The following is a 26,228-nucleotide window of genomic DNA, read 5'->3' as shown; positions in this document are numbered from 1 at the left end:
AGTGGCATGTCTGTGGGGCAGAACTAGAATGACTGTTTGCCTCCCTTGTCTTCTGGTATGCTTGCTGAAGCTCCTTTATTTTCACGCAACACTGCTGCGTGTCCCTGGTGTGGCCTTTCTCCCCCATACACCATGCAATCTTGGTATAGATGTCAATGTTTCTTCTGCTGGATCAGAGCTCTGCCTGCACAAAGATTTCTTCCCACACAGCAATAAGGTCCACCACTTCCTGTGTACTTCATGCTGGAGTACGTTTGCAGCCTTGAGTCTCCATGATCAGCTGTGCTGGCGAGCTCTCAATGCTGATCAAACAGGAAATGAAAATTCAAAAGTTCCTGGGGCTTTATCAAGGGAGCAGCTCTTTCCTGTGTACCTGGCTGACATGCAGTGGAATTGAAAGTGCTCTCCAGAGTGGTCACAGCAGAGCATGGTAGGACACTTCTTCGAAGCCAATTCATTCAAATTACACAATGTAGTGTCTGCACTATTCCCATGTCGATCCGTGGATGTCGAATCAAGCACTATATCTCCAGGGAGGTAGAGTACAGAAGTTGACTTTACAGGCCACTCTTTAGGTCGGTGGAAGGGACTCAGTAGTGTAGACACATACATTATTAGATTGACTTAACATGACTTATGATGACCTAAATTTGTAGTAAGAAAAGGAGTACTTGTGGCACCTTAGAGACTAACCAATTTATTTGAGCATAAGCTTTCATGAGCTACAGCTCACAAAAGCTTATGCTCAAATAAATTGGTTAGTCTCTAAGGTGCCACAAGTACTCCTTTTCTTTTTGCGAATACAGACTAACACGGCTGTTACTCTGAAACCTAAATTTGTAGTGTAGACCAGGCCTCCGAGATTTCCTAAATTCTGTAGGAAAATACAACATAACTTAGGGTGTCTGTGGAGGAAGAGCGTTACTGCAATGCCTGAGACCAAAGGAATTTCTAAACCAAAGGAATTTGAATTAAGCCATGGTCAGCATTAATGCTTACATATATTTTCCTGTGGGCTTCCAAGGAGATGCTGTTGATGGAAGGATCTCATCAGCTCCACACATTCCCCTTCTAGCTATGCCCCTCCAAAGTTCATACAGACGGATTTCCATAAAGTAGGATGGAAGAGAGATACTGCCACTTAGGATCAGCTGCCTTCATTCTGGATAGATCTTGTGGGTTTCCTACTCTTTTAATCCCTTGTGAGGATAAATTCAATGGGTATCATCTAGAGCATAGTCTCAAGAAGCAAACAAAAGAGACAAATGTTGTCTGTTTGGCTTACTCCAACACTGATTTCAGTGTCCTAACATAGCACCAAAAAAGTGTATCCTAGGCTGTGATTGCTAGTTAGTGAACCTTCAGCTCTGTTCTGCATTATAGATTTTTTTTTAAAATGAAGCACTCGAAATATCTTCAAAATAGCAAAGAACATTTATGGTCACTGTCATTCAGTTAAATGTCAAATGATATTTTGAACTGCAACTGGAAAACAAACCGCCAAAACAGCTCCTGAGGCAGCAAAGTCCAATGCATCAGATATCTCTTTATTATGTGCTCCAGTGACTCCTGGAAAAACAGAGTCAGCAGGTACAGTAGGTGAAGAACAGGCAAAACAGAATTTGTTTGAACTCTTTCCATTAGTAATTGACAGTCAGTTCTGTTCCCTTCTCTGTCCACTTGCAATGCCCTTCAGAAAGATGAGTTTTTGTTAGGTCCTGTGCCTGGAAGATTTAAAAAACACCTTTACAGTAATACAGTTGGAGGCACAGCTTTACACGAGATGTATCACTTTATATAGAATAAGAAAACTGTTTGAAAGTGGAAAAAACATTAGCAACATGACTCAAATAGTATTCTAAGGAAGAATCAACCCTATTTTCCCATAGGATAAAAAAAGACTATGGCTGCAATAGAGTTCAGGCCATGTAAAACAGAATAATAAACTTAGTTCTTTCTAGGAATATGTCAACACATTTTTCTAGGAAATTTTAATAAAACTATAAAAAAGTGTGGCAACCAACAAGGCAACAGTACAAAAAAGCAAGATATGGGTGAATGCTAAAGGTGACCTCACCAAGCATCAAGTGGGATCTAAAGTTATAATGCACTATCAGGCTCCCTACCACCCTCTCCCAAAGGCAAAGTGGTACAGTCCATGAGTAATATTGAATTGACTTAGCCCCTCTGTATGCTTGGTAAACCTGGAAAGTAAAAGGTAAAGTTGGGTTCAAAGCCGACTCGAAGCTCACATAAGTATTCTTGACAGCAAGTTAAAGAAGTATGGGCTGGATGAATGCACTATAAGGTGGGTAGAAAGTTGGCTAGATTGTCGGGCTCAACGGGTAGTGATCAATGGCTCCATGTCTAGTTGGCAGCTGGTGTCAAGTGGATTGCCCCAGGGGTTGGTCCTGGGGCCGGTTTTGTTCAATATCTTCATAAATGATCTGGAGGATGGTGTGGATTGCACGCTCAGCAAATTTGCGGATGATACTAAACTGGGAGGAGTGGTAGATACGCTGGAGGGCAGGGATAGGATACAGAGGGACCTAGACAAATTGGAGGATTGGGCCAAAATAAATCTGATGAGGTTCAATAAGGATAAGTGCAGGGTCCTGCACTTAGGACGGAAGAACCCAATGCACAGCTACAGGACCGAATGGCTAGGCAGCAGTTCTGCGGAAAAAGACCTAGGGGTTACAGTGGACGAGAAGCTGGATATGAATCAGCAGTGTGCCCTTGTTGCCAAGAAGGCCAATGGCATTTTGGGATGTATAAGTAGAGGCATAGCGAGCAGATCGAGGGACGTGATCGTCCCCCTCTATTCGACATTGGTGAGGCCTCATCTGGAGTACTGTGTCCAGTTTTGGGCCCCACACTACAAGAAGGATATGGATAAATTGGAGAGAGTCCAGCAAAGGGCAACAAAAATGATTAGGGGTCTGGAACACATGACTTATGAGGAGAGGCTGAGGGAACTGGGATTCTTTAGTCTGCAGAAGAGAAGAATGAGGGGGGATTTGATAGCTGCTTTCAACTACCTGAGAGGTAGTTCCAGAGAGGATGGTTCTAGACTATTCTCAGTGGTGGAAGAGGACAGGACAAGGAGTAATGGTGTCAAGTTGCAGTGGGGGAGGTTTAGGTTGGATATTAGGAAAAACTTTTTCACTAGGAGGGTGGTGAAACACTGGAATGCGTTGCCTAGGGATGTGGTGGAATCTCCTTCCTTAGAAGTTTTTAAGGTCAGGCTTGACAAAGCCTTGGCTGGGATGATTTAATTGGGGATGGGTCCTGCTTTTGAGCAGGGGGTTGGACTAGAAGACCTCCTGAGGTCCCTTCGAACCCTGATATTTTATGATTCTATGATTCTAAGTAAGTAAAGAAAGAAGCAAGAAATGGCTTCTTCCCTTTTTGTCTTACAAATTTGCAATCATGAAGTGGTGGAGGCTTACAACATTATGTGTCTTAGTGTGGACAGCGCAGAGTTGGTCCTAAGGTTTAAAAACACTCCAGTCAGTAATTCCCTGGTGCCAAGACCACCTCAAAAATGAAACAGAATCCAATTGTACTATAAAAATAAACAAAAAACATCTACAAATCACTGTCTAAGACTAAAGAAAATCAATCCACCTTTCTAAGAAATGTGTCTTGTTCAGACACTGGGGCAGTATTGGTGGCAGTTGGAGAACTAAAAGGAGTTCATTTGAACGGTATCTGTGGGCCACGGGGAAGGAGCTGTATGCTTTGAGAGTTTATGGATCTATAATACATTCCGAAAAGACCCCTTTAAAGATGGTAGCATATAAATGAGTCTGGGGCTTTTAAACAAGACTATGGAATCTTGTCACATATAAACAAGTCTGCAGTTTTTCTAAGGCAAAACATTTGTACTTTAGTAGGCCCAGATGGCTGGTGGGCAGGCATGTAAATAGAATCCAGCTGTTCTAGTGGCAAATAATAAATACCACTCAACATCCCGTGCCCCAATGCCAAATACTCTACTACAGAATCAGTTGAAAATGGTGCTCTGCAGAAACCGTAGAGTCAGAAGAGACACTGTGGCAACCATACTGGGTGGCACAGGAGTTGGGGTCGCCCTATACAATTCTGCAGTCATTAAAAAATTAAACCTTAACCTTAATTCACTAAACTAATTGATCTATCTGTAAGTACTGTAATCTGTTGAATAATAATAATGGCTCTCAGGCAATTGCATGAGCATATATGGTGCCAAACTTGTTTTGCATCTGATGCCGGGAATAGAGCAGATAATACAGAAGGAGTGATCAGGTGAATCAGCACTCTTACCTGGACCACACTAGTGGAAAAAAGGATTTCATAACCTTGGGTAGGAAAATTTGCAATTTACAAGGCTAGATGATCCTAGACCTTAGGCACCACATGAAATTAATAATTTGGCTGTGCCAATTATGGGTTCTAAAGAATTGGTGTATGTTGACAGTATGGGTACAATAGAGAATGGGACCTATAAACAGCATCATCCCACTGTGAAAATGGCAACACACAGAGATGAAATAAACACAGCCTGCTGTAAATGAATCAAGAATAGATGGTTCTGTGAGTGCGTGGCACAAATAAACCTGACCACAAAGGAGGGAGGTTGGGCCAGACTTGTCATTAAAGAGAGAGTGAAGGAAGTGATACTGCTTGGGGTAATCACAGCATGCATTCTGGGATACCACAACTTTTATGTGGAGACAACACCATGCCAGGGGAGCCTGAATGGATTTTGTCCAAACCGAACCTCTCTGACTCAGATTGGGACCTATGTCCTATGGCCACGTGTGCAGACTGAGGCGAATGTAACAGAAGACATTGACAGACAACCCTGAATGAGAGTCACTGGTGAACAATCTCTTTGCCCCCAGACCCCCGTGCCCATTAATTGGGAACAGTGGAACGTAGAGCATGGTGCCCATTGCTCAACTAATAGCCAAGCAACAAGAAATTGGGGACAATACTGTACAAGCAGTGGAGACACCCCAGTGGGCTGTACTAGAGGAGGTGAGCTTGCACCCCTGGTTCATATTTAGGGCCTAATTTTAATGGTGGTTCAAATAATTACAACTACTGTGGTCTTGCGGATATGATGCTGGGTAATAAACTTTTTTAAAAAAAAGTGCAGAAAAATAGGAACATAATGCAAATGAAACAAAAGCCAATATAAAAAGAAAGGAGAATGTAGCTGGGGCCTGGCCTGAAATGACTAATTAACACATGGGGAAAGCCTCATTCTTTTGAAGATAAGATTAGAGAGGTAAATGAATCATCAGGATGAAAAAAGGACATTTGTGCTAAATAAAATAAGAAAATAGGTCAGTAACCTAAAAAGACAGTATGTCTGAGCCACCTAAGATAAGAGGGAGAACACCCAGGGAACTATTTACTATGAACAAGATAACAATATGCAAAATAAGATAGGACTGTAGAGATGAAGTAAAGAGGAAATCGAACTATGGAGGGAGCATGCTGCACAGGGATTGGTTCCTGCAAAATAACCAATTCAATCCAAAAATGTGTAATGCAATATATAGTAAATGCAATGAGATGTGTAATGAATATAAAGGGAGAGGTCTTCTGTGTAACTTTGAAGCTGTGATATATCCTGTATTGATGCCCCTGTGTTTGAGTCTGATCAACTCAGGGTAGCATTGCTACATGCCAAATAAAGATACCTGCTTGACAAAGGCTGGAGTCAAGCTGAATTCTTGGAACGGAGGGGAAAGTAGTCTCAGATGGAATGCCAACAGGCATTAACTATACCATATGCTATTTTACAAAGACATGCCATAGACCTGTGCACCACTGCATTGAGCATAAACAATTTCCTCTTTCACCAGTATATAACAATCAGGCTTTCATGGCTAGCTTAGTTAAACAGAACTTCAAAGACTGAGAGAAAAGCAGATATTTATAGTCAGTGGCATACTATGGAGGCACACATGGTGACTCTATAGGTAAGGCTAAGTTTAATTTTGCATTAAAGCAGAAATTCAACCTCTTTGTTACATAAGAAAAATAACATTTCCTCCCCAAACTTATGTTCTTTAATTCAGAATGAATTTTCTGAGAATTTACAAGTAAATCTGTCAATTAGAGTAAACAATAATTAAAAACTAGGTCATTTAAGAAATTTAGGGTCTGTTTCAGTCTTTTTCTTTTTTTTTGGTCTCATATGATCTTAACAACGGAATTATACACCCTTCATACTTTCCATATAGTTAAAATTAATTGAAATCTTGTGCATAGGCTATATTTGGAGAGAATAGGTTGTAACTATGCTAATTATTAATGATTGTATCTAATTATTATGATTATATAGGCTACAAAGAAGGACAGGTCAACAGCTCAGGTAATCATTAAGTAGGCTATTGTGACATGAGTGTTAACTCAGCCATTCACCACCCTCTTCAACAGCTAATTTCCATGTAAAAATTCTATTAGTTGGAATGGCTCACTGATGCAAGAGAGAGTACCCAAAAGTGTTAAAATGAGGTAAGTTACTTGACCTAACTATCATTGCTCTTTAAAGGTTCTATGCAGCTAGCTGGGGTATCGGTGCTTGAAAAATTCTGCATGGAACTTGCAACATGAGCCGCAATGTGAATTGCGGTAGCATTGCCATAGGGACTGAGGCAGGAGCAAAAGAGCTCTTACAGTACATTGGGACTCAAGAATTAGATTCTCTCTGCCATGCCCATCCCTGCTTTCCCCTTCACATAGCACACGTCTCTCTATCACAGCCCTGTTAGACAATAAACTGATCAGTTAAATGCAAATTAAGGGCCTTGCTCATCAGTATGCTTGGACTGCTTTGTGCTGCTTTGGTGATGGAAAACAGCTGTAAACCCATCTTAACTGGCCAGTGCACACTGGCTGCTTTGAATTGTTCCAGAGTGCTGGTGAATATGCCCATGAAAGTTAACTTTTTTAAAAATGATTTAAGGTTGATACTACATATCTTTAAATAATTATAAATACAGCCTGGTAGTATTCACTTTGCCAAGGGGATGAACTTTGTGTCAGGAATGTGCCTTTTTGCCATCCTTGAGGAAAACTGCCCAAATCTGGCAAAGTTATAAGACTTTGAAAAAAATCTTACTTTGCACATGCTCAGTAGAGACTTTAGATTTTTAGCAGCTAAATTCTTTGAATATTCTGTCCTTATTGGGCATGCTACAGCCAGGATCTGTGCAGGGTCTGAAAATGCAGCTTGGTGCTGCTGTGAGCTGTGCTAGATCTGGCTCTGGGTCTGGGTCCAGGTCCAGGCACTGACAATAGGGCATATATCTTTCTCTTGTGCTCTTACTGGCCTCCTGATGGACACTGGCGGCATTGAGATTTAGCCTCCCTATCCCCATATGTGTGTCTTTTAATGAATTGCCAGGCTTCACTTGTGATGCACATGCTGGATTGGCATTGGGTGGGTCAAACACCCTCCCCCACAACCACTATTGACTTCAATGCCTTGGGTGGCAACATAAAATATATGGGGCCAAACCTATTGATCAGTCCATGCTAATCTGGTAAATGGGGTCAGTGGGAGGAACATTTCCAGTGAAGATCCTCTAGCAAAAACGCAGTTTTAGGTAAGTTCTGGGCCAACTGTCATATAGTTTATTTTTGCACATAGCCTTTTTAATGGAGTGGTGAGGGATGTCTTGGGGTCCAGCTGCTTTCACAGATAGCTTGACACACTTGAAACCTTTAATAGCTATGGGTGAGTCTAAATTTTCTGATAATTTATAAGAACTTTAGTTCATTAGGTTGAATTAAAATTATTTAAATACGGGCCCTTTAAAACATTTTCCACAGTATCTGACCTATATTTTGCCCCAGATTATTTTAGCAGAATAACAGTGACTTTAAATTTTGTAGCTAGCACTAAACACATTTTGCTAAATACTCACAGAAATCTTCGCTAGAGGCTACATTTGAGGACTTACTTAGATTCAATGGTATTTTGTTTATCACTACTCTTCATAACTGAAAGTTTCTTCTTCAGCGGGGCAGACAAAAAATGTCTACTATAGTGAATTCCCTATCGAATTACCCTCTTTCAAAATGGCTGCAATTTCCCATTTTTCTCAGTGGGACTGAAGCCACAGGCTACTCTTTACATAGATGACAGCTGACTCCACTTTCACTGGAAACAATGATAGGTAGTCGCCATTTTGAAAGAGGATAGTTCACGAATTTCTCTGAAGAATAAAGTTCTTTATTTATGCACCAGTCTTCGGTGAAGGATAATCTTTCAGCTATGAAAAATCATGGTAAAAAGAGACTATGAATCTTAAATATATATTTTCAAAAATGTACCCTTTGAACCAAATCTGCTCCAAGAAGGACAAGGTAGATGTATGTGAGGGAGAAATTGAAGCGAGGCAGAAAATGGGCTGGACGTCTGCAGGGGAGTACGTAAATAGGGCTGGAGAGAGAGGAAAACTGGGTGTGTGCAGGTAAACGTAGGGTGCAAGAGGGAGGGAGAAATTTTGTGCTCTTGGGAAGGAGTCATTCAGGAGAGGGGAAATTTGGAGTGTGGTGCACAAGGAATATAAGGAGGTGAAAGAGGCCAAGGGGAATTTGGAAGACAAGAGATAGAAGGAAACTAGGGTATACATGTTGGCCTTTTTGTTTGCTACAGTAATGTAAAGCAGGTGTAAACTGAACTTCACTGGCTAGTTCACCCTTGCTGTTCTGCACTGCTCAACAATGGCATAAAGCAGCCAGACCATACCAGTGAAATGGGCCAAAGGTTATTTTTTTTTAAAATGATTGAAGTACGTACTTCATATAGTCATGTTATTCAAAATATTTCCTGGGAACTATCTCTTTGGATTTGTTGTTGGAAGTTTATACGTGAAAAACAAAAGCAAACAAAACAAAGGAAAAGCAAGGAAATTAAAAAGCAAACATTAAGTTAAAATAGCATTAAGGTTTAGAGTACATATTTTTAATTAATGGTAAAATAAATAACAGAGATCTTGCAATTACCCAGGAAATCCATATTTAAATTTCAAAGGAATCCAAATATTTTAAGATATGGAAATGCAGTTAGGATGCACAAATAATCTTAACTACTCTGTAGTGACAGCCTGATGTGGGGGAATTGAATGTGTCTTTAAAATTCAGTTTAATCTAATCTGGGTTCATATGCACTAAAATTCCTTTAGTTATAATTATATGGTTATTCTATGGTGTCCATTACATGGCATTATTAAAGTTGTTTGGGTGTTCTAACTGTGCATTTCCATACTTCAACATGCCTGGAATTCTTTTAACTTGAATCTTATATCTGAATTTACCGTGTTTACAGTGATAGATTTGGGGATAATTGCTACATCCCTAAAATGTATTTTACCCCCAAATTACTGATATTACTTAACATAGTTTTTTGTCTAGCAGTTCAAAATAGTGCTTTATTAGATTTCAAACAGAATAAGGAAAAAATGCAATTCCCAAGGCCTGTAATATTCACAATATTTACAAATCAAAGAGCTGTCACCCAAAGCAATGCTGAAAAAGGCTTTAAATAAAGATAATCCATAACAGAATATATATTGTTTCGTATAGGAGTAGCAAGGATCTGCAGTGTCAAGTAGAAATCAAGAAAATTTTATTACAGAATAAGAACCATCTTTTATGAAGAAACGAGAAAGATATTGTTGGGAAGGAAAAATGTGTTGCAAAGTAATGAAGACAAAAATGTAGAGCAGATTGCACACTGAAGATGCGGTGTTAACCCCATAAACGGTGATTAAATAAGGTGTTTGTGAAGGGGAGGGACGAGTACTGGAAGGAACCTGAAGTTTCATGCATAATTTGATGGTTTTATCTTAAAATGAAACACTTTAGAAGCAAATACGCCATAAAATTAAAGATATTACTAAGTGCAACTACTTTGGGGACTTCTATTGAAAAATGAATATTTATGAAAACTAAGACATGTTCCAAGTATCAGTTGCAGGTATAGAGCTGGGCAGAAACCTGATTTTGTGGAAAATCCTGCAGTTTCAGAAAAGAAAAAAAACAACAACTTTGAAATCTAATGAAATCAACAACAACAAAATTGTAATTTTCCTGTTACATGAAATTCTGGAAAAAAATGGTTTGGTTTGATGAAAACATTTCATTTCAATAAAACTGAAACATTTGATTCCAGTTTTGACCCTTTTCAACATTAATTTTGATATATAACTTTAAAAGTGTCTTTGAAAATAAAAACCCTAGTGTTCCATTCCAAAAATATCAAAATAGGACATTTCAAGATTATGCAAATGCTTCATTTAGTTTGTTTTTAAAGTATTCTAAATTGATGTTTTAAAAACTTTTTGGTTAAAACTGAAACAGCAGTTTTTGTTGAAAAGCCATTTTGATGAACATTTTCCAATTAGACCATTACAGTCAAATGTCCAGTTGGAAATCTCTGGATGAAGAAAGATCCTCAGTATCAATACTGTGGTTTAACAAAACTTGGGAAATATTTGTGACAGAAAACCAACCAAACAAAAGATTTGGAAAGTCTTTTAAAAATCGATGACCTTTTATTAAATTCATAGAAAAATAGTTCCAGTCAAGCCCACACACTTAATCCTGTGTGTGTGTGTGTGTCTACTAATTAAGAAATAGAAATGTCTTAGTTAATGCGCCTCTTTTTGATTGGTATTGGTATGAAAAATACAACATTTTTAAGAAAAAAGTTACATGGGACCATATTGTTCAATTGGATCCACATCATGGTTTTGTAAAACAGTTTCCAGTGCAGCTCTTCTGTGTCTAAACTGGCAGAGGCAACCATACTGGCAGCTGGCAGACAAGAACTGTGTTTAAACATAGTTTGGACTTTAGAGAAGAAAAGTTTTAATACTGATTGGGAGAGTGTTCTTGTAATGAAAATTGTACATTAAACCACTTCCTATATGGTACAGTGCAAGCTACTAGTAATTGAGCTAAGTATTTGTGCAAAGTCCTAAAACACATCATTGTGCAAAAGAATCTGGGTGATCAGCATCAGTGGCAGCATAAGTCTGAATAATAAAATCTAAGTCCTTCACGGTTGATAACAGTGGATAACATTTGGGCTTCTGCCTCTGTCAGAGTACAAGTGCCAAAACTAAAGACAGAGAGGGAGAGGAAGTATGTATTGATAATGGAACATAGCTACAGACATATATAATATCTTTGTAGCTATATTAAGGTTCCACAAAACAACTGATCAATTTATTATGGAATTGCAATTTGTCTGGTTTTATTAGTGGTATAATTATAGGTTTCAGATGGCCCAACTTGATGATCACTTTAGATAAGCTATTACCAGCAGGAGAGTGGGGTGGGAGGAGGTATTGTTTCATGGTCTCTGTGTGTATATAATGTCTTCTGCAGTTTCCACAGTGTGCATCCGATGAAGTGAGCTGTAGCACACGAAAGCTCATGCTCAAATAAATTGGTTAGTCTCTAAGGTGCCACAAGTACTCCTTTTCTTTTTGGTATAATTATGTACATCTGGAGTTCCCTCTGTCTACTGAATTTTTTCTAAAGAACCTGTTATAGTACAGAAGTATCTAAAAGCTATTTAGTGCTTGCAGTACTGATAACTACTTCTTGCCTTTCTGAGTGCATATTTAACTCTTTTAACACTATGTCAGACTCAGTGTATGAAAATAATTCTTTGAAGACTATGAAAAACTTGAGATTGCTCTTGCAGGCCAGAAGATGAGTCCAAAGAAGAAAGTGCTAATTATTAAAATGCATGTTATGAAGGATCAGCAGTGGAGGAACTCATACTTCCTGCTACAGATCCTAAAGTAATATAAATATTAATTCTAGATGACTTGTGATTCATTTCATACCCATTCCATTTTCTTTAGCACTTTTAAAAATAAAATTGAAGAAAGGAACCATAAAGGTTTTGAAATGAGACACAGTCGTCTACAAAATAGCTGTTTAATGTGCCACACAAAAGAGTTATAAACTCCTCTTCTTAATTAAAAGTAAATGATAACACTAAGACATTAAGCTATGTCTTTTTGTACTTTGGCTCAAGAGTTTAATAGAAGTAGCAGAATTCACTGCTGGCATAAGCAGGCTTGACTCCATTAAAATCAATGGAGTTGAGCCTGCTGACATTGTCAGTGAATTTGTCCCTTGAGCATTGGTCCTGAACCCTTTAATGTCAGCATCTTTGCACTAAAGTTGGGCGTGAATCCAATCTCCGTCTTTTTTGAACTTTAGAGAGGTTCTAAATACAGCCCCAAGTCTGGATGCAAATTTAAGAATTGAGTCTTCTTTCCATCTAACCAGAACCATGAATCCAAATACTCCTTAACTGCTCGGATGAGATGGAAAAGGACAGATCAAAATCCAGAACTGAAGCTGTGGCTGAGTTATGGAGCTTGGGCCAATGTCTGTTTTAAACCTAGATTGAGTAGAGGCCCATGAAGACATCTACAGTATTTTAGCAAAACCTCTCTAAGTTGGCCAGCATGCATTAATGATGCTGTTGTATTGGAGGGCATAGACAAAGACGATAAGAAAATCCTACTTTGTCTTTATACAGATAGCAGATATGTTCACATAGGTCCTACTTGGGCAAAGCACTTACACACATGCTTAACTCTAAACGTATGTCTTTATTCAACATTGTAGAGGGTTTAACTCAGGGGCCAGCAGGCCTAGTGGGCAGGCCACGGTCCATCACTTCCCCAGAAGCATGGAGATCTCCCTGATGGAGAGAGAGAGGGAAGGTAGGGGGACCTGGGCCCTCTCCTCCACTGGGTCCCAGCCCAAGGTTCAAGGAAGAGAGGCATAGAATGCCCTGATACACCTCAACAGCCTTCCCTGGGCCACTTCCTACCATCCTGTACTCTTCAGTTTGGGATGTGGTCACAGTCCACATTGCCCCCAGCGGGAGTTCCCAGTCAGTCAATCCCAACAATTCAGTCAGTCAGCTGAGCATTTCCCAGCTCTCTTCCGCTTGTGCAATTTTCTTCCTCAGCAGGGAATGGGGGAGGGAAAAGGGCAGGCATTTGCCACCCAGGTTAGGTGTTACCCACAATCCAGACCCTCTCCTGTGGATCACTTTGTCCCCAGAAGGTAGTGACTGGCTTCCTTCTTGTAGACTGCCTCTCGTTTGCTCTCCCTCCTAACTTGTCTGTCAGTCCCCTTTTTGACCATTTGGAGCACGCACCTCCGCTGCTGTGGGGCAAAGCCCTCTTGACCCAGTACTGCTCCTTCACTCCCTTAGTCTCTGTGTCGGGTCTTAAAACCCCATCACAAGCACTTAAATCCCATTGATGTTAAGCACTTGCGTTAAATGCTTTAATGAAACAAGGCTGTACACATTGTATTTGTTATTTGATTTTCAAGCTAAAAATCAGACAGGAAACTGGCTGGGGATCTGGAAAAGGGAGTGAACAATGAAGTGGCAAAGTTTATAGATGACACAAAATTACTCAAGATAGTTGAGTCCAAAGTTGACTGCAGAGTTACAACTGTGGGTGACTAGGCAACAAAACTGGAGGTGAAATTCAACATTGATAAATGCAAAATAATTCACATTGGAAAAAATAATCCCATCTACACATATATAATGATGGGTTGGAAGCTAGCTATTACCACTCAAGAAAGTGGAGTTACATTGGATAGTTCTAGGAAAACTTCAATTCAATTCATAGCAATGGTCAAAAAGGCAAAAAATATATTAGGAACTATTAGGGAAGGAATAGAAAATAAGAAAAAATATAATACCACTATGTAAATCCATGGTGTGCCCATACTTTGAATACAGTGTTCATCTCTGATTGTCCCATCTCAAAAAGGATATTGTGGAACTGGAACAGGTTCAGAGAAAGACAACAAAGATGATCAAGGGTATGGAATAGCTTCCGTATGAGAGACTAAAAAATATTAGGGCTACTCAGCTTGAAAAAGGGATAACAAAGGGAGATATCCTAGAAGTCAATAAAATAATAAATGGCGTGGGAAGAGTGAACAGAGAAGAGGATAGTGGGTTTGTTTGGGGTGTATGTGTGTGGGAGGGGGAGAAACCCTGGATTTGTGCTGGAAATGGCCCACCTTACTTATCATACACATTGTAAGGAGAGTGATTACTTTACATAAGCTATTACCAGCAGGAGAGTGGGGTGGGGGGAGAGAAAACCTTTTGTAGTGATAAACACCCATTTTTTCATGATTTGTGTGTATAAAAACAAACATCTTCTGTATTTTCCACAGTATGCATCCGATGAAGTGAGCTGTAACTCACGAAAGCTTATGCTCAAATAACTTGGTTAGTCTCTAAGGTGCCACAAGTCCTCCTTTTCTTTTTGCGAATACAGACTAACACGGCTGTTACTCCGAAACCAGTCAGAAACAGAATATTGTGTTAGATGGGCCATTGGCTTGATCCAGTATGGCAGTTTTTTTATGAGATGATAGGTACTAGGTGCTCTCAGTGTCCATTGAAATAATTAGAAGTCAAGTTAACAAGCCCATGAAGCAAGACAGACTAAACAGCTCAGAATCAAAAACCAAGGATCACAACCAGGATATCAGGTAGGAGCCAGGCATGGAAGCCAAAAGTAGGACAAGAAACACAGCTACAGGCATAGATCCTGTTGAGCAACCAAAGACACAGCCCTGCTGCAGGGTTTAAGAATATGCCTGCTTCAGTTTTCCGCCAATCAGGGGATCAGGTTCATTAGCTGACTCAGCTGAGGACAATGAGCTGCATTTGGGTTCAGCTGTGGGTCCCTGGCAAGCTTCATGCTCTATTTTCAACATAGTATTTTGGTGTTTGTTAACACACAGGGCCTAGTCCTGAGAAACTGAGCACCTCAATACTGCTGAAATAATTGGTAATTGAAGATTCTGAGCATCTTAAAAAAGGAGTCTTGAAATGACAAAATCTTCATAAAACGATACCTGAATATCTGCATTATTCCTATAGTCATCCTGGCCAGTAAATAAACACACAGAAGTGCTATGAAAGAGCAATCCTTTGACAGATTATATAAAGGACTGCTGTTTTAAACCCAATACACGTACCTGCCAAGACTCACACCATTTCCATGTGATCCTATGATAAGAGCTGCTAGAGAATGAGATTCAGATTCTTGGCTTGAACCAAGATCTGGAGTTTGTAATTCACACCCATCAAATGGTACTCAATAGAGCTGGTCAAAAAAAAATTAATTTGATGGACCAGTTTCCATAAAAAAATACAATGTTGTTTAAATCAAAATATTTTACATGAACATGTTGATTTTGGTGATGTTTTTCAATGGAAAAAGTTGAAACCTTTCTTTTTGACAATATCAAATTGTTTTGTTTCATTAGTGTCATTTTTATTAATGTTGTTTTGATGTTTATAAAACATTAATATTAATTTTAATACCAAAGTATATTAAATATATTTCATATACTCTATATATTAATATATACAGTATATTTCATATACTCTATATATTAATATATACTAAATTTGATATTTTACCTATTTATTTTGGCAATTTCAAAAGGAGAATCGAGAATTTTCATTTTGAAGGAAATTTTGAAATTTCAGCTTTTTGTTCCAAATCAGAGCAATCTTTTTTTCTTCCTTCAAAATGTTCAAATTTCCTGTGGAATGGAAATTCCAGTTCCTGGTCAGCTCTACTACTCAATTTTTAAACACTGTCTACAGCTCATTGAAAAATTAAGTTTTTTCCCTGTATGTAGCAGGACATAGTGACTTCTTAAGAGAAGCTACATGCAGGGTTTGGCCCAAACCCAGGGGAATTTTGATGATTAAAGTCCAACACGTATCAAGTGACAGGCTACAAGCAAGGCCTGATGGGAAAGGGTGCAGGACTATTCAAGCCAAGCCTTTTCTCAGTTAAAAGAGATTCAGGTTGTCTCTCTCTGGTGAGATAAGGGAAAGGTAAAACCTGGAGTAGCTTTTCTAGTTCTAAATACCTAGGAGGACTGGAGAGGAAGCAGTATGGTGAGTGGTAAGTTGTTCAGTTGAGAATGGCCTGTGGTAAGAGAAGCCATGTAGGCTTAAATCCTATGTGCATCCTGTCCTTGTTTAAGGATCCCAGGTTAGGATTTGTACAGAAGCTCTGCTTTGCTTCCCTTCATCAAGGTGGAAGACCAATGCACACACTGGATAATTACTGCTCTAGCTAAGAAGGTTGAAGTGCTAGGTTTTTTGTTGGGAGTCTTTTGTTCACCCGGAAGGTGAGGATTTGACAGTTTGGCTGGAGAGCTAATTCACATCAACTATCCAACCACTAAGAATAAATATAGGAATGGCTAGCCTGATGCTGGACCAGGTAAGTGATTCCATCATAGGTCTCAAAAAAAGCTCTCGTGTGGGAGGGGTTGACTTCAGAGTTCTAAGATCTGTTGGAACTACTGGGCTTTATTCTCTATAGCTTCTCAACTTGTGTATTTTCATACATTGGTGCAAAGTGGATGTAAAATGTTACCATTATGATTAGGTAGCATTTTACACTCACTTTTCATGGGTGTCAATGGCGTCACACAGTGCAGGACAATGAAGAATCAGGACCAGAGTGTAACAGCTTTGCAGATAAGGGTTTTTTGTTTGTTTAAAACAAATTGTTTTTAGATAAATGAGCAGCAGACCTCTTCATTATTTCTGAGATTCGTCTGTAAGGCTTTGATATAAAATGATGATGATGTCTAATTCTGGTTGCAAAAAGAAATGCACTATGCAGTTTGCAGTTATTTTGTTTACTCTATTATTGGCTGGCTTCCATAATCTATATCTCATCCCAGCATTTGGAAGGGAATCACACTGAAAGCATTAGTGATGGAAACAATGTAGCAAAATATCTCACTAAATACACAGACACCACCTTGATGGATATGGATAATAGCTGCTGCAAGTCTTGTCTTTTCAAGATAGCAGAACTCCCAGGAGGAAATGCTAAATTTGGTGTTCTTAAACTTTACCGGTGTGCTTACTGCTTAACTCTGACTTCTGTAAATCTAAAATTATATTGTTGTGTAGGTCACATTTTGGTGAGAGAGTTTTCATTGACCATTGTAGAAAAGTGTACTGTACTGATATTTCAAATGTCCTTTTCCCCCCTCTCTTGCATTTTTATTTTTGGAAATCAAATAACCAGATTGCATCCATTCTGGCAGGGTATCTTAAAATACAACATGGTTTGCATAATGAACAGCCGTAATTGATTTCTCAGTTGAATGTGAGAGACAGGTCTGTGCTCATCTCCTATTAAGCTACTTCCCAGCAAGCCTTGGCTGGTGAGGGGAAAGAATAGCTATTATTAGATTATTTGATAGCACACCTATCACTCTTTCTGACCCAAAGTCATTTTCATTTGCAATGAGCAATTTCAGTTACATGGTACAGTTATAGTTGAGTTCCTTTGCTAGACCAGTGTATAGTGGCAGTCAATGCTCATGAGAAATATATTCTCTAGTTGTAGTGAAAGAGGCAGATTTAGTAAGACAAGACATTTTTTCCTCTGTGGGCTTTGTGATACATAAAAGTCTTATCAGTTTGACATTTGCTACCTTTGCTTTATGATTTTGCCCTATTTCTCTCTTTTCCAGTACCCATGCTGTCATTATCATCCTGCTTGAATGCTTTTTCACAGCAAACTAAGATCAGAAGGAATAGCTGCGTGTTGCCACATTGTTCTGCTTTTTTCCAGACACCAGGAAAAATAGTGAGGGTGGGAGTATTTTATTACATGTTATTTATCATGTCACCCCTATACATATTAACTAACTTCTGAGTATGTATGATTATCCCACTCTCAGCCGCTGGTGGTTGAATGTAGATTTCTGATCATCAAACACAGTCACTCAGTATTTTGTCAGCCCCTCTAGAATCATGTTACAAATGAAGAAAACAGCTGTTGTGACATCAAATGCTCAGTTATCAGACTCCTACTTGGAGACCATAGAGATCTCAAATACTCTTTTTAGACCTGAAGAAAACAGTTTACCCTGCCAGTGAGATCAAGCAAACAAACCCATCCTTCCCACTACATTTCTGAGCTTAGCTGACAAAATGTGAGTTGTTATATGGTGTCATAAATATAAAGGGAAGGGTAAACCCCTTTGAAATCCCTCCTGGTCAGGGGAAAGCTCCTCTCACCTGTAAAGGGTTAAGAAGCTAAAGGTAACCTCGCTGGCACCTGACCAAAATGACCAATGAGGAGACAAGATACTTTCAAAAGATGGGAGGAGGGAGAGAAACAAAGGGTCTGTGTGTCTGTCTATATGCTGGTCTTTGTCGGGGATAGACCAGGAATGGAGTCTTAGAACTTTTAGTAAGTAATCTAGCTAGGTATGTGTTAGATTATGATTTCTTTAAATGGCTGAGAAAAGAACTGTGCTGAATAGAATAACTATTTCTGTCTGTGTATCTTTTTTGTAACTTAAGGTTTTGCCTAGAGGGGTTCTCTATGTTTTGGAATCTAATTACCCTGTAAGATATCTACCATCCTGATTTTACAGGGGGGATTTCTTTATTTCTATTTACTTCTATTTTTATTAAAAGTCTTCTTGTAAGAAACTGAATGCTTTTTCATTGTTCTCAGATCCAAGGGTTTGGGTCTGTGGTCACCTATGCAAATTGGTGAGGCTTTTTATCCAACATTTCCCAGGAAAGCGGGGGGTGCAAGTGTTGGGAGGATTGTTCATTGATCTTAAGATCCAAGGGTCTGGGTCTGTGGTCACCTAGGCAAATTGGTGAGGCTTTTTACCAAACCTTGTCCAGGAAGTGGGGTGCAAGGTTTTGGGAAGTATTTTGGGGGGAAGGACGCGTCCAAACAGCTCTTCCCCAGTAACCAGTATTAGTTTGGTGGTGGTAGCGGCCAGTCCAAGGACAACGGGGGGAATATTTTGTACCTTGGGGAAGTTTTGACCTAAGCTGGTAAAGATAAGCTTAGGAGGTTTTTCATGCAGGTCCCCACATCTGTACCCTAGAGTTCAGAGTGGGGGAGGAACCTTGACATATGGGTAGTCTTGATATTTGTCAGAAGTCTTTAATGCATCCATGAGGTTTATTTTCATAAGAAAATTTCAACTTCATTGACAATCACACTTTCAAACAGTTAAGGAACAAGGTGGGTTTTTTCCACGAGGACTGAGAGAGTTAAGTTCCTCAATTGCATTGACTTCCAATGACCTTTCCCTGTTAAATCCTAGCCCCAATGTTTATAAATGTTAGAATCAATGTAGTTCAAATGTATCTGGTTGGGTAGTTCTGCTTTTGTGTGCATATAAGAACTGATTCCTGAGTATTTTCACAGATCAGCGCCAACTTTGGTTCTCTATATAGTGCGTCTGTAATTTTTTTATCAGTGTTTGCACAACCATCTTCTGTTCACAAGAGACTTTAAATCCTGAATCTTTGAATGAATGATTATTATTATTCATTTAAACACTTGTAATAGAAATATGCTATTATTGTTTTCTCTTTAGAATTGCCTGATCTCTACAGTCAGGGGGTAGAATTTGGTTTTATGTGACTAAACACACCACTTGCATAGCAAATAGTCAAAGTGAACAGCTTGCAAATAACCCATGTTAAGAAAGGATGAACCAAAGATAAGTTATGATACACTGTCAAAACTATATTGGATGCATACTGTGGAAAGTGTAGAAGATCTTTTTATATACACACACAAAGCATGAAAAAATACCTCCTCCCACCCCACTCTCCTGCTGGTAATAGCTTCTCTAAAGTGATCACTCTCCTTACAATGTGTATGATAATCAAGTTGGGCCATTTCCAGCACAAATCCAGGTTTTCTCAACCCCCCCACACCACCACCAGCACACACACAAACCCACTCTCCTGCTGGTAATAGCTTATCTAAAGTGACCACTCTCCTTACAATGTGTATGATAATTAAGGTGGGCCATTTCCAGCACAAATCCAGGGTTTAACAAGAACGTCTGAGGAAGGGGGGCGGGGTAGGAAAACAAGGGGAAATAGGTTACCTTGCATAATGACTTAGCCATTCCCAGTCTCTATTCAAGCCTAAGTTAAGGGTATCAAATTTGCAAATGAATTCCAATTCAACAATTTCTCGCTGGAGTCTGGATTTGAAGTTTGTATATTGGTCAAACTGGACAGTCTCTACGTAAAAGAATAAATGGACACAAATCAGATGTCAAGAATTATAACATTCATAAACCAGTCGGAGAACACTTCAATCTCTCTGGTCACGCGATTACAGCCATGAAAGTTGTGATATTACAACAAAAAAACTTCAAATCCAGACTCCAGCGAGAAACTGTTGAATTGGAATTCATTTGCAAATTGGATACAATTAACTTAGGCTTGAATAGAGACTGGGAGTGGCTAAGTCATTATGCAAGGTAACCTATTTCCCCTTGTTTTTTCCTACTCCCCCCCCCCTCCTCAGACGTTCTTGTTAAACCCTGGATTTGTGCTGGAAATGGCCCACCTTGATTATCATACACATTGTAAGGAGAGTGGTCACTTTACACTTAACTTTCAGGGCAGGTTTGGAGGCTCTTCCACAGTTTATCAGGTTCACACTGTAGTGAAGGGTTAATGTCTAGCTATTCCACCTGGAAGCAGGCGGGGCACACCCTGACTGTTTCCTAGAAGCAATGCACACATTGCTCTATCCAAGGACAAGGGCTAGATATGAACCCTGAGAACTTGATTGTTTGGACAGCAACTGTGGGAGGTTTCTTTAGCCTGGGCTCAAGGCCTGAGAACCAGGATTGTAGTAGATAGAGGATGGTAACTAAGCATATGAATCAACGTCATACATTCCTTTGTGTAGCAGTGTGTAATGCTTAGGGGGAGAAATATAATAAAAGGAGAAGGTGGAAGGCGGGGGGCAGAACAGCCCATCTCCGCTGACCAGCCTGTTTGCTTGCATAAAGCTGTGTTCTGTCTCATCACTGAACCGCAACAACTGGCGCCCAAACGTGGGGCCCTCAGCACTCACCTCGCCCGGCAAGGGTTTCAGACGCGTCACTCATCCGCTTCGTGGATCCCGGTGAGTATTTTTCATTGTGGTAAGTATGGGAAGCTCCCTCTCTGCTTTGCAAGTGCAACACTGCAATGAGCTGCAGTATTTGCTGCGTAAGGCTCAGCATGACTGCCCGGCTCGAGAACTCACTCTCCTGCTACAGGAGGTGCGTGCCAAGTGCCTGTGGTATCCTGAAGCTGGAAGCCTTAAGCTAGCGGACTGGGAGCGATTGGGCCAGACATTGCACAAAGAGCCTCGGGCACCCGTGCAGGCTTTACATGCCTGGCACCTCTGCCGCGACGTGGTACAGCGTGTCGCCTCAGACAGACCCTCCCTCGCGAGGCTGGTGCTCTCGCCGCCCCCGTCCGCCCCTGCAGCCATCCCCCCTCCTGGCGATGCGACACAGCGTGTCGCATTGGAAAGGCCCTCTCCAGCACCAACAGAGGAGCTGCCGATCCTGCCACCCCCGTCCGCTCCTGCAGCCATCCCTCCCCCTGCTTCGCCCCCAGTGCCTCTATTACCACCGCCTCCCTGGCCTTCCCCACCGGAGCCGGTGTGTGATCACCCTCCCCCCATGGGGCCACCCGGAGAGTCATCTGCATCTGCTCAGAAGCTTTCGCTGGTGCAACAAATGGTTCACGCAGCGAAAGCTCGATCAGATCTTACAGCAGAGGAGCTGGCTGATCTGGTCTCCGTTTGCCCGGTGACCTGGCAGAATGATGACCAGGGCAACCCCGTGGGCACCTGGACCACTCTGCCATACTCGGTGGTTAGAGAGGTAAAGAAAGCAATTCGTGAATTTGGCCTGACTAGCACCTTTGTGCGTGGTCTCATTGAAGGGATGGGTGCTGGGTACTCCCTAATCCCTGAGGATTGGAAAACGCTGCTGCGCATGATGTTGTCACCCAGTCAGTATGTTATTTGGCTTAGTGAGTATCGGCAGATGGCAGAACGCCAAGCCCAGGTATATAGAGAGCAAGGTATCATTTATGAGCATTTGGCAGGGGAGGGCCAGTTTGCTACTATTGAGATGCAGTCTCAACTCCCTCAGGCCGTCTTCCCCATTATTTCCACCTGTGCCCAGCATGCTTTCAAGAAGGTCCCGGATTCAGGCAAGCCCACAAGGCTGGAGTTCTGGCTGCCGCCCTCAGAAAAACTGGGAAGGAGGGGAAGCGCTGTTACCGCTGTGGAAAGGAGGGTCATTTTCAGCGGGAGTGCCGCTCATCTAAGGCACCAGCCCGACCCTCAAAGAAGTGCCCCAAGTGTGGGAAAGGTTATCACTGGGCTAATCAGTGTCGTAGCAGGTCAGGAAACCGCACGACGGGCCCCCCCCGAACCCAGGGCCAAACGGGGGTGTTTCCTACTCAGGCAATCGCTCCTCTGCCTTGGAATCCGTAGACTCTATGAGGGCAGCGACTGCTGGAAGTGCAGGGCTTGATTTGATCATGCAGGAGGACACTGACTTTCAGCTGCCAGGGGAGGTCTGTGCCATACCTACACAGGTGATGGGACCTCTCCCTGCCGGCTTTGTAGGTCTTGTTCTCCCTCGCTCACATGCTGGGAAACAGGGCTTTTTTGTCATTCCAGGGGTCATTGATGCTGATTATACTGGCATTATTAAGGTTCAGGTGTGGGCTCATCTTCCACAGTCGCTCCCGCGTGGACGGTCAATTGCACAATTGATTTTAGTCCCCTATCAGGTGCCAGCTGCCGAGGATCGAACTCGGGGCGGAGGAGGCTTTGGATCTACGTTGTCTCACTCGCCGTCTCACAGCGCGTCTTCTCCACTTGTTGCTCTGACAATGTCAGTCTGCCCCTCGAAACCTCAGTTAACACTTCTCTTAAATGATGTTCCTTTTACAGGGCTGGTGGACACTGGAGCTGATGTTACAGTGATTCGTGATCTGGAGTGGCCGGTTAGTTGGCCTACGGTTCCTTCTAAAGAGTTGTGGGGGATTGGGGGTAGCAAACCCGGGCGCCAAAGTTTGTCTTGGGTCACGGTCTCTAAACCAGGAGGCCGTGCCCTTGCTACAATCCGCCCTTTTGTGCTCCCTGTCCACCTCAATATTTGGGGCCGTGATTTACTTACAAAGTTAGACACCACCCTCGATATTAACATCTGATGGCTCTCCCCACCGAGGTGTAGTCACTTATCAGTTGGGTGACCCCCCTCGTTGGCATTCTCGTTTTACACTGCCTCAGCGTTCGGCACAGCGTTCAGAATTAGCTGCTGTTATTTTGGCCTTTCAATCTTTTGCTGATTGTCCCTTTGATTTAATTGTGGATACCCATTATGTTTGTCAGGTAATTGATCATTTACCCCTTGCCCTCATTACCCCTCAGGTTGATGCAGACCTCCTTCACCTGTTTTTGTCTTTACAGCATCTTCTTGCCACTCGTCATTTCCCTTACTTTGTTGCTCATATTCGCAGTCATACCCCTCTGCCTGGGCCACTCACTGAGGGCAATGCACGCGCCGATCGCGCGTTGCGTGGTCAGGTAAATTCCCTTTTTTCTGACCCCATTGAAAGCCATGCCTTTTTTCATCAGTCTGCCTCTGTTTTGGCCCGGCAGTTTCACATTCCTGCTGATCATGCACGTTCCATTGTTCGTTCCTGCCCCCACTGTGCTGCTGCTGCTCCTACTTTTTCTTATGCCGTTAACCCCCGAGGTATCGCAGCAAATCAGCTGTGGCAAATGGATGTTACTCATGTACCACAATTCCGCCCCTATTCATTTTTACATGTTTCCGTTGATACTTATTCAGGCTTCCTTTGGGCAACCCCACAACGTGGGGAAGCCACTAACAAAGTTATTCACCATTTGCTGGCCTGCTTTTCTGTTATGGGTCACCCTTGCCAAATTAAAATAGATAATGCCCCAGCCTACTGCTCTGCAGCCCTCTCCACCTTTTGTGCCCGCTGGGACGTCCGTCTTAAACACGGAATCCCTTATAATTTCACGGGCCAAGCCATTGTTGAACGTACCAATCGCACACTCAAAACCTTGCTAGATAAACAATTAAAACAAGGGGAGCTGCATCTCCGAACCTTAGGAGACATTCAACAACAAATGTATATCCTCTTGTTTACTTTAAATAATTTAACACTGAATGCAGATCTGCAGACCCCTGCGGATCGGCATTTTCACAAATCTGAGGTACTGGAAAGACCGCGTGTCTTTTACCGTCAGCTGCCCGATCCACAGTGGCTGGGCCCAGCACCTCTAATCACTTGGGGTCGGGGATATGCTGCTGTGTCTCTCCCTGCAGGACCGTTGTGGGTTCCAGCCCGGTGCATGCGACCAGCACTTAAACAACATGGCATGGCACCAGGGGCTGTCGAATCCCATACCAGAGTTTCAGCTGACCTTGGAGGAGACTGCGTTGCCCCCCGAGTCGACAACGGCGGGATGGAAACGGAGGACGCGTAGCGTCCCAAGCCAGCCCGTGACATGGGGAGCAGTAAAAGCATTGGTCGCCACGGCTCAACGAAAACTGGCAGCAGATCAGCAGCCAGAAACTCCTAAGACTTTGTTTGTGGCGATTCTCGCCCAAATCACTGCTAATTCTGTGATGATTGTGTACCTTTTGTGCCTGCTATTTCTTGTAGGGGTTGGCTCGGAAGCGCCTCCCCCGTTACAAGCCCGAATGACATATAACATATGGGAAAGATTGGCTTCAATAGCAATGTTACCCACTTTTGTTTATCTAATTTTGTAGCAGCCGGAGATTTGTTAGGTACATGCCTTATTCCAGTATGTCATCACCCTGAGGAGATGGAGAATAAGACACTGTTCTCTGCTTATGCTAATCTTTCCTCCCAGTACTCTAGCATGGCTAATTGGGGCCCGGCCAACTATATTCTGCCTCGCACGGCTATATCCTTCACACACACCGTACCCGGCCGGGGCTCACAATGTCACCTGTGCGCGTGTAGTTAACTGCACTAGTACAAAGGTGCCATTGGGCTGTCAAAAAATTTCTCAATCCCTTTTAAATTGTTCCCATGCTGTTAATGTTTCATATAATTATGGCCATATCATCCTACCATCAGGATGGGTTTTTACTTGTGGTTCATGCACCTTTAATTATATTCCTGCAAATTTAAGTGATGGCACCCTTTGCTGTCTTAGTAGAATGATACTTATATTGCCTTTTGCTGGTTACAATTGTAGTAAAAGAAGTGTACCCCTTTTAGATGATTATATTGCAGATGTTAAGCTTTTGGTTATTTTGTGTTTGTAATCATTGGGCTTATTTTTTGTTGTTGCTGTGTACAATGTATTCCTTCCTTGTTAAGACTTTGTAAAATTTTGCCCTGGAAAGCTCCCCAGGTTATGTCCTTGTCTGTCTGGGAGTTAAATAGCATGACAAAACAAATTGGCGGCTACCATGAGATGGCCAACTTCAATAAACAAAAAAAGGGGAGATGAAGGGTTAATGTCTAGCTATTCCACCTGGAAGCAGGCGGGGCACACCCTGACTGTTTCCTAGAAGCAATGCACACATTGCTCTATCCAAGGACAAGGGCTAGATATGAACCCTGAGAACTTGATTGTTTGGACAGCAACTGTGGGAGGCTTTCTTAGCCTGGGCTCAAGGCCTGAGAACCAGGATTGTAGTAGATAGAGGATGGTAACTAAGCATATGAATCAACGTCATACATTCCTTTGTGTAGCAGTGTGTAATGCTTAGGGGGAGAAATATAATAAAAGGAGAAGGTGGAAGGCAGGGGGGGCAGAACAGCCCATCTCCGCTGACCAGCCTGTTTGCTTGCATAAAGCTGTGTTCTGTCTCATCACTGAACCGCAACACTGTAGGAAATAAACTTCATGGAACAATGTAGTAAGAATGGCACAACATCAAGTGTAAATATAAACACACTTAAAGCTCCCAGGGCACCAGGAAGTGTGAACTGAAGGATAATCTGAGTGAATCCAATACTAACTGTAAGGAGAGGAACAGAAACAATAAAATGTTAACACATTTTTTCACCTCTGTTTATCCAAGATGGCTACATTTTGTTACAGAGGGAGCTTTGCTTGTAACTGAAAGGGTCACATCAACTTGTGGGCTAATATAGCATTACTTTAGTAGAAGATATTAGATGTTGCAGCCCATTCTGAGTAAAAATACATTTTTAAAGAATATAACACATAAAGACTGTAAATTTCATTTAAAACCATTGCCCTCTGGGTTAAAATTCC

General features: G+C 41.5%; 1 long non-coding RNA gene across 1 annotated transcript; it reads left to right on the top strand.

Moving 5' to 3' along the window:
- The first annotated feature begins 20,586 nt into the window (after positions 1-20,586).
- Positions 20,587-25,064, top strand: LOC311516335. Its single transcript, XR_014710383.1, has 2 exons — positions 20,587-21,047; positions 22,884-25,064. It is a non-coding gene; the product is annotated as an uncharacterized lncRNA (long non-coding RNA).
- Positions 25,065-26,228: the final 1,164 nt, after the last annotated feature.

The sequence above is a fragment of the Lepidochelys olivacea genome (assembly GCF_965140295.1).
Source record: "Lepidochelys olivacea isolate rLepOli2 genome assembly, chromosome: 2".
Taxonomy (NCBI): Eukaryota; Metazoa; Chordata; order Testudines; family Cheloniidae; genus Lepidochelys; species Lepidochelys olivacea.
This window is presented reverse-complemented; position numbering and strand designations above follow the sequence as displayed.